The sequence below is a fragment of the Trifolium pratense genome, linkage group LG1, assembly GCF_020283565.1.
Source record: "Trifolium pratense cultivar HEN17-A07 linkage group LG1, ARS_RC_1.1, whole genome shotgun sequence".
Taxonomy (NCBI): Eukaryota; Viridiplantae; Streptophyta; class Magnoliopsida; order Fabales; family Fabaceae; genus Trifolium; species Trifolium pratense.
The window spans coordinates 34,715,500-34,725,321 of NC_060059.1; the positions used below are offsets into that span (position 1 = coordinate 34,715,500).

General features: G+C 40.3%; 1 long non-coding RNA gene across 2 annotated transcripts; it reads left to right on the top strand.

Moving 5' to 3' along the window:
* The first annotated feature begins 5,687 nt into the window (after positions 1-5,687).
* LOC123896751 lies at positions 5,688-7,817 on the top strand. Of its 2 annotated transcripts, XR_006804561.1 has the most exons (4): positions 5,688-5,721; positions 6,001-6,710; positions 7,252-7,318; positions 7,457-7,817. It is a non-coding gene; the product is annotated as an uncharacterized LOC123896751 (long non-coding RNA). The 2 variants fall into 2 exon arrangements; XR_006804560.1 differs by lacking the exon at positions 5,688-5,721 and having other exon boundaries at positions 5,732-6,710.
* Positions 7,818-9,822: the final 2,005 nt, after the last annotated feature.

Below are 9,822 nucleotides of genomic sequence, written 5' to 3' on the forward strand. Positions count from 1 at the left end.
AGCTTTCCTGGCAAGTGACCTTCCTCCCAGGTGTTGGGCGTTAATGCCTTCATGGACTTCGCGCAGAATGTAATCTGCTGTGTCCTCGTCCACACATTTTAGGAGAGGAATGGAGAATCCTCTCCTGTATAATTTTCCATCAAGGATGACATAGGAGCAGGCTCTTCGTCTGACTATAGCTGCTTGTTTCTGGTCGTCAGGGAGAGTTCCGTGCTCGAGGAAGTTGTATACTGGAGTCATCCAGCAGTCTTTATCGCCAATGATGTTTATGTCCACAACCTTGCTTGGTTTTTCTATGCTTGGACGAGGGAGTATCTCTTGGATGACAGATTTGTTTCCGCCCTTCCTTTTTGTGCTTGCCAGCTTGGACAGGATATCTGCCCTTTTGTTATGCTCGCGGGGAACATGCAATATTTCAACAGAGTTGAACTTGGTGATTTTTTCCTTTACTAGCGCTAGGTATTCAGAGAGGTTATCATTTTTGGTCGGATACTCTCCTAGCACCTGCGAGGCGACTAGTTGTGAATCTGTGTAGATTTTTATCTCCTTGGCCTGCAGGTCCTCGGCTAAACGTAGTCCAGCGAGGAATGCTTCATACTCTGCTTGGTTGTTTGAAGTTGGGAAGGATAGTGCTAGGGACACCTCGATTAGTAAGCCATTCTCGTTTTCAAGAATGATGCCTGCACCTGCTCCTGTAGCGCTTGATGCTCCATCCACAAAGATTGTCCATTTATCTGCTCCGTCCACTGTAGGGGAGGAGCTCGTCATCTCTGCGACGAAGTCAGCTAGGACTTGGGCTTTTAGAGCTTTTCTGCTCTCGTAACGAATGTCGAATTCTGAGAGTTCGAGTGACCATTTGAGCATCCTGCCCGCCATATCTGGTCGGCCAAGCAAAGACTTGATTGGTTGGTCTGTTCGGACCACAATTGTATGGGCCAAGAAATAATGTCTTAGTCTCCTTGCAGCATAAACTAGTGCAAGGGCTATTTTTTCAATTTGTTGGTACCTTAGTTCAGGACCCTGCAAGGCTTTGCTTGTAAAGTATACTGGTTTCTGCCCTTCGTTTGTCTCACGAATAAAAGCTGCACTTACGGCCTCTGAGGCGACTGAAAGGTACAGGTATAACACCTCCTCGTCACTTGGTCGTGAGAGGACAGGTGGCTCTGATAAGGCCTTTTTCAGATGTTGGAGAGCTTGCTCGCATTCGTCTGTCCATTCGAAGACTGCTTCTTTCTTTAGTAGTTTGAAAAAGGGGAGTGCATGTTGTGCTGATTTGGATACAAATCTGGAAAGCGATGTTAGCATTCCATTAAGAGTTTGTATGGACTTCTTATCGCTCGGAGTGGGGAGCTCGGCAAAAGCTCTGCACTTGTCAGGGTTGGCTTCAATTCCTCGCTCGGTTAGGTAAAATCCCAGGAATTTACCTGCTCGGACCCCGAAGGTGCACTTTTCTGGGTTGAATCTCATGTTGTGCTTCCTGGCCTGCTCGAACACCTTTCGAAGGTGCAGGACATGGTCGAGTTCCTCGGGGGATTTTACGATCATGTCGTCCATGTATACCTCGAGCATGTCTCCTATTTGTCCTCGGAAGACTTTGTTCATCATTCGCTGGTATGTAGCTCCTGCATTTTTGAGACCGAAGGGCATTACGTTGTAGTAATAGTTGCCCGATTCGGTCATGAAGGCTGTTTTTTCTCTATCTGCTACTGCCATTGGAATTTGGTTATAACCTGAATAAGCATCCATAAAAGACAATAATTTAAAGCCAGAAGAATTATCAACAAGTCTATCAATGCAAGGTAAGGGATAAGAGTCTTTAGGGCAAGCCCTGTTAAGATCGGTATAGTCGCAACACATCCTCCACTTTCCATTAGATTTTTTGACGAGTACAACGTTGGACAGCCAGGTTGTATACCTGGCCTCCGAAATAAAATTTGCCTCTAGGAGGTCTTTTATACATTTTTCTGCAGCCTCCGATTTCTCAGGAGACTGCCTACGCCTACGTTGTACAACGGGAAGTGCAGTGGGATCAATAGTCAGCTGGTGACATGCTATGTTGGGGTCCAAGCCGGGCATCTCGGAGGCGTGCCAGGCGAACAGATCAGCGTTTTCTTTCAAGCAGGCCTCAAGTTGCTTCCTTGCAAGCTCGGGGAGCCCAGTCCCAATTTTCACTGCCCTGTTCGGGTCTTCTCCGAAGGGCATCAGCTCAAACTCTCCATCCGGCACTGGACGACGGTGCTCTTGGCTCGCCTCGTCGTCCTCCTTCATCTCCTTGCGGAGCTTCTTTTCATCCTTGCTTTCCTGCTTGGAAAAGCGGCTGTCGAGGTCAATAGAGCTGATTTCTGGCAAGGGCAGTGAAGCTGCTGCCTTGGACTTCTTTGGTTCGGGGAGCTGCCCGATGTACTCGTTTCCCTTGGAGGAGGCATTGAAGACTCTCCTTGCTGCTTCAATGTCTCCATGTAAGGTTGCAACTTGGCCTTTATGCGTGTAGTACTTCATTTTGAGATGGGCGGTTGATGGGACAGCCATTAAGTCAGCAATGGCTGTCCGGCCCAGGATGCATTGGTAGAGAGACGGGCAGTCCACTACCAGGAATTTCACCTTGATTGTTTTTGCAGTTTCTTCGGAGCCAACGGTGACTAGCAAGTCTACGTAGCCCCATGGCTTGGTTGTTGCCCCATTGAATCCAGAAAGATCGGATCCAAAATAGGGAGTGAGGTAGGTTTCATCCAATTGCAGAGTTTTAAAGAGTTGGGAGTACATGATGTCGCAGGAGCTTCCCTGGTCGACCAGTACCCTGCGGACGTCCATGTTTGCCATGTCCGCTCTGATGAGCAGGGGTATCTGGGAGTTTGCAGCTCCTCCGGGCAGCTCTTCCATATAGAAAGATATGGGTCTTGACTGCCCTTTTGGTTTGTCTAAGGTTGCACTCATGTTAGAGGAGCCATCCAGTAATTCTTCAAATTTCCTTTTGATTGATCCCACAGACTGTTTATCAAAACCTCCACCAGAGATAACCATAGCGTGGGCAAGTGCGTCCCATTTGCTCAGCGTGGGGGCAACATAGGTATCGTCCAAGTAGTCAGGGACGAAGAAGTCTTCAGTTCTGGAGATGGCAAGGGCAACTGGCTTGTGCCCGGATCGTTCTGGTGCAGCCTCTTCAGTGTTGCTGGTCTCAGCAGCTTCTGCCCGGGGAGCATTGCTCCTCTTCACGTATTGTTTCATTTGCCCATTTCTAATCAATATCTCAATGGCGTCTTTAAGTTGTATGCAATCGTCAGTCAGATGGCCGTAACCTTTGTGATACTTGCAGTACCTGCTCTTGTCTTGGCCAGGCTTTGTGGGTTGTTGTCTTGGAAATTTAATTCCTGCTTTAGTGAACTCAGCTGAGTTGCACTCTTTCCAAATTTCTTCCCGATTTTTATTAAGGGGAGTGTAGTTGCTGAATGTGCTGGGAGGTCCACGGGGCTCTCTAGGCCTTTCGCCTCTTCGTCTTCCTCCTCCCCGGCTGGACTGTTCAGCATTTGAATGAGGAGCAGGTTGACTGTTTCCTGCTCGCCCATAGCGGGCAGCATCTGCAGCTTGTTGCTCTTCATATTGGATGTATGGTTGAGATTTGAGGAGGAGGTCGCTAAAGGTGCGTGGTTTTTCGATTCCCACGGCTTTTGCAAAGTCAGTATTCGGTCTGAGGCCCCTTTGGAGCAGGTATTTCTTCATATCATCAGTTGTTTCTACCTGGACGGCCTCTTTGTTGAACCTCTCTATAAAACTACGGAGAGATTCATTATCACCTTGGAAGATGGCGTCCAGGACTGCCTCGGTCTTTGGCTGCTTGCGGGAAGCAGTGAAGTGTCTGCGAAACTGGTCGGAGAGGTCCATCCATGAGACAATGGAACGAGGAGGTAGGCTGTGATACCAGGCCATAGCTCCCTTCCTGAGGGTAGTTGGGAAAATTCTGCATCTTATAGCTCCGCTGACCCTTAAGAAGTTCAGGGTAGCGTTGATTGAAGCAATGTGTTCATCTGGGTCTGTGAGTCCATCGTAGGCTGGGAGAGCAGGTGGTCGCTCGAATCCCTTTGGCACAGGTGCTTGGAGAATGTCATGAGACAAGGGGCAGCGAGGATCCTCCTCGTCACTCTCATGTGAGTTTAGGGGAGGTGAGTCCTCACGATCAGGAGTTGGGCTCCTGGAGAATTGGCTGCGAGGAGGTGTTCGGTCCACCGTTTTTCCTTTCTTCACAATAGGAGAAGATATACCCTCGCGGGGAGGGGAGACATGGTCTCTTTTCTTGCTAGGCTGCTCAATCCTCTCAAGTGCAGGTCGTCGTTGTCTGACAACCTCTTGACGAGGAGGGGATTGAGAAGCAGGAGTTCTCCTCGGAGGAGAGTTGTTCCTTGAAAATCGCTGCTTCCTCTCCAAGCGATCAAGTCTTGCGTTCTGCTCGTCCATGCGGCGATTCTGGCCTTGGAGAGCTTCAGTGGTTTGCTTCAGGGCAGCTATGAGCGAAGCAAGCTCAGCGTTGGTAACTGAGGCAGCGGACAAATCGGTCTCTGCTGATTTGCCCTGCTCGGACTGGGGGCGCTTCCCAGCCTGTTTCTCAGTCAGGACGACCAGGTCGCCGTCCTCAGAAGTCCAGGAAATTTCCTGCCCGTCTCTTGGGTCAGACTCGGGGAGGGCCTGGTGGTCAGGGATGAGAGCAGGAGACAGGCGGGGAGAAGCGGGAGGAGCAGCGTCCTCAATGTCATTGTTGAAATGAGATGAACTGGCCATGATGGAAATGCGAATGATTGGTTTTGTTCTTTGGTTTACTTGCTCGAAACAAAGAAGGGGAGAACTCAGATTCCCACAGACGGCGCCACTGATCTTAACTGTTGATCAGAACAGGTAGAAGGCCAGTTGGAAGTCCGTTGAGCAGGTGGTAGGCAGCAGGTCCGAGCAGATGATCCACGGAGGGGGGGTTGTACCTGCAGGTGCTCCGATGCCTAAGTCAGTAAGGGTTGAGAGCAAAAGAGATACTAGAGAGAGGTTAGAGAGAGAGAGTAATTGCAATAATGAATAGTGTCTACCTTGCTCTCCCAAGAGGGAGAGTATTTATAGCCCCCAGCTCTGGGCCAAAGGTCCTCTTAGTGGGCTGGACTAGCCAAGGCCCATTAAGAGGGACTGCCAAGATATCACCCTTAGATGGTGGGTAGAGTAGTAATTTTACCCTATCTTGGTGGAGAGGTTGTGCCATGCTGACATGGAGGTGATTGGGCAAGCCATGTGGACTTTGTGAGGGTCTAGGTGGACTAGCATTAGTCTAGTCCAGAACATATTGAAAAAAAATATAAGGAAGTGATGTGGAAACAAAAAAAATAGAGATGAAACTGATATAATATAAGGAAGTAATGTGGCATTATTGTGTGATTTAATTGGATGTAAATGAGTGATGTGGATTAGGGTTAAGATGGATAGTAGGAGAACTATCTAGGAATTATATATATAGATGTAAATGATATAATATAAGGAAGTAATGTGGCATTATTGTGTGATTTAATTGGATGTAAATGAGTGATGTGGATTAGGGTTAAGATGGAAATTCTGGTTGCTTTACAGGAGCTCAAGGTAGTTTCAATTTTGCTCTGTAATTTAATTTTTAAGATTCAACTTATTGGTTTTTTTATTTTCTTTTCCTAATGGGTTTGTAGGAAGAGGGATTATGGAAGGACCTCAATTCACAAGGTGGCAATGAAGATGTAATGGGGAATCCTTTTTTTACGATTTCTTAATTTCTTTTTTTACAAATATAATTGGTTTTATTAGGTTTGGTATTAGTTAATCTTGTAATAGTTTCATGATTCAATCCCTAGTCTGTTATTATGATATATTATTATTGCTGCATAGCCTACCAATTGTTGTGTGCAAATATTTGAAATCAAAGGACTTATTTACACTACTTTTGGTGTTGTTTTTTCTACTGTGTAACTGTGGTTTTGGAACAATTTACCTTCTTGGCTGCAGACTTAGGTGACAGAAGAATGATTTTCTTTTGTTGATTAAACAAAAAGGTATTGAGCATTTTGAAGCAACATCACCAAACTTTTGTCATGATGGGTATCTCTTGTTAGTGCATTAAAGTTCACCAATATGTGATAATGCTATGAGTAAGAGCATTAAATCTGATTTCTATACTGAGGTATAAATTCATGATTTGTATATTGATTTGATCTTGGTATTTTTTTACTTGAATCTGGCCTGATAGTTAATAAAGTTAACATGTACTAAGGCTTGATGCATGATGTATCCAACAATCTATTATAATAATTGCTAAAAGAGGAAAATAATTTGCTTTTGTTAGTATAAAAACTCAGACCAGGTACATGAGTGCCTATGGAGATTTTGCACAAAATTTGTGCTTGGACTAGTGTGTCATGAACTCAGGTATTAACAATCATGAAATCAGTGGTTTAGTGATCGAGAATTCTTAAATTTGAATTTTCTTGTTATATGCTCGCAAAAGTTTGAAGGAAGATTAGTTTGAGAATATGATTGACATTCTATTTTGGTTGTGTGTGTGTGTGTGTGTGTGTATCCTTGATAACAAGTAAACTAAGGGGAAGGAAGGAAGGTAAAACTGTTATGGTGGAGGAGACGATGACTGGTCCGTGTTTATGAAGTTTCAGCCATTAAGGTTTGAACACTTAGGTTTACCACTTACCAAGTTGGGAAAGGTATCATCTCAATCTTGATTTCTTTTTATGGATTATTTACCACTTACCAAAACATTTCTTTTCTTTGGGTCTCTGTTGTTTTTTTTTTTTAATTCACACATACAAATTCTAAGGGAAGCAATTTAGAACATTTGTTGCCTTGTCGGGTTGTCTGCTTTATGCAATGGTTCTTATGCTGTTTGTTTTTACAATTTGACTATAACTTATAAGTAGCATTAGTTTATGATCTATTCAAGGCTGGTATCGTTAAAGAAACAACATTTGGAACAACTAAACACTGAATATTATACATTGAGCATACTCAAGGGTTGTAACAATTGTCATTTGTTTTACTGGTTTACACTAAATATTTGAAGTTCACAATCACTAAGCTCTAGCTTCAGAATTTTTTTGTCTTATTTCTTACACATTGCTTGATGAACCATAGTTTTAATGATCATTTCTATGTTTTAATGCATTTATGAAATAGAAATATCAATGTTTGTACTTCTGCACCCTTTCAAATTTTTATTTATTTACTTCATCTTACTTTTGGTTTCAGGTATATGATCAAAAGTCTCAAAGGCATGTCGAATAACTAATTGGAAAAAGTTTGTTGTCAATGAGAGGTATTTTGTCATTCAAAAATAGCTCTTAGTCTAATAGGTATAGGCATGTGGGTTATTTATTTCATTCTCTTAATATTCTTAAGAAGTTGTAGGCGCCGGTGATTATTTCATTCTCTTAATATTTGATTATATATGCAGACATATGAAAACAAATGAGTATATGCCAACAATGGTGGTTGTTGGCAAGACAAAAACTGCCAACATTATGCACGCAAGGTTATCAATGGTGTCTTTCATTGGTGCTTCTACTCTTCAATTGAAAAATCAAGGATGTGATTTTGGCTTATCAATGGTGTCTTTTTTATCTTTAGTTAGTTTTGTGATTTTTCCATCTCATTGCTTATCAATGCTAAGGAATGCACTTATATGCTTTGTAATTCTTATATTGATTAGTTTAAATGCATATAAATTGTATTTGGATTTGAAGATATATGTTGTATACTTGTATTCTAGTAAATTGTAATTAGATTTGAGTTGTTTATATTCTGTTTATGATCAATAAAATGATACACTGTTTAAATGTCTTATGTGGTGTTTGCTTATGATAAAAAAAAAAAAAAAAAAAACTGGATAATTATTTTTTTTTTTACAAAAAAGAAACTTTTAATAGCGCTTATTCAATGCGGGCGCTATTAAATATAAGACCTATAATAACGCTTTTAAAATAAAACGCTATTAAAACCTGTTCCCAGAGCTCTCCCAGACAGCGAAAAACAACCTACGACAGCGCTTTTTCCCAAAACCGCTATTAAATATTGATAATTGATAGCGTTTTTAAAGCGCTATTATAGGCACCAAACCTATAATAGCGCTAGCAGTTATAGCGCTTTTAAATGCTATTAAAAACTAAAAAGAACGCTATTAAATGCCTATATTTGTTGTAGTGATCCCATTTAAATGTCAACCGTTTTCATAGAAACAACAAAGAGTTTATAATTTAGTCACACAAAAAAAATACGAAGATATACATTATTGACTTAATTACATTATAATTTTAGAGAAGAGTGAAGGTTATGCAAAAAGTTAGGTTATGAGATTGAAATATATAATAACCATTATCATTATCATATTTCATTCAATTTTAGTGTGTCGCCTATGCGTTGCACTATTGCATTGGCTGGCACACCCCACCAAAAAAATAAATATATTTCATTCAATTTTGATGGTCCGTACTCATTCTCTATACATATAGGTATATATATTGGTTGGAGGAAGTGATAAGTACATCACTTTTATATTATTATTACTATTATTATTATAATTTTCATTTTATAATACTTATTGTTACAATTTATACAAATAATTTTTCAACATTATAATATAAAATATCACATAACACCTGTGCATCGCACGGGTGTGGGACTAGTAACCCTATATTTGAGGAGAGTTTTCTCCCTAAATTTATATCTCACCAAATTCCGCAATACAAAAACACAAAAAACCATATCAGTGGCATCAGAGCCTGGTTCAGATCTGTGACGATGGAAGAAGATGATGAAGACGAAGAAAAAGGAGAAACCATGAAATCAATAACTCATAACCTTCATTGCATCTTTATTATGAAGATGTGAAAAAGAAGAGAAAAACAATCCATAGCCAAAAACCATAACCATAACCTACACCTTTCATACGTTATATGCGAGATGGTTTCATGTATTATATAACCCATAATCATAACAAATACATGAAAAAAGCTCAAGTCTCATATGAAGTTGTAGAAAAACCATAATCATAACCTGCATCTTTCATATGTTATATGCGAGATAGTTTCATGTATTATATAACCCATAACCATAACAAATACATGAAAAAAGCTCAAGTCTCATATGAAGATGTAAAAAATAACAACATCCATGGGTAACATCCTATTGTTACAAGAAACATACTCATTCGTAAAGAATGTAGATGAATAAAAGAAGACAACAACAACAAAAACAAAAATCAACATGAATCTCACGCTGGATACAAGACAAAGATATTCAGTTGAGGATGAGTGTTCAAAAAAAAAAAAAGTTTTTCAGCGCAAATCTCAGATCGGATACAACAAAAAGATATTCAGTCAAGGAGGAGTGTTGGGAATAATGCCTAAATATCTTTTTTGGAAGATTTTATATTTAAATATAGTTTTATATTTATATTTGAAATAAAATAATATTAGGGTTTATGATTTATATTTCTGTTAGAATATTTAAGATTTGTTTAGAATTTATTATAGGATTAGTTTCTTTTTTTTTTCAATATTTGATTTGTTTTTATGTAGCTCTATATATAGAGCCATAAGCATGATGTCTAAGTGGTAAGGAATTTAGTCTCTTTTATATATTATAATATACACAATTAATATTTTATTTATTTTATCTCTTTTAGTAAAAATAACAATTAGCTAATTTGGAGTTCTTTTAGCTAACGTTTGTCTTTTAAGTTTATCATTATATTAAGATAGAAAATTTATTTAGAATAAAGTATTTAAAAATTTATTATATAATATTGTTAAAATATAAGTG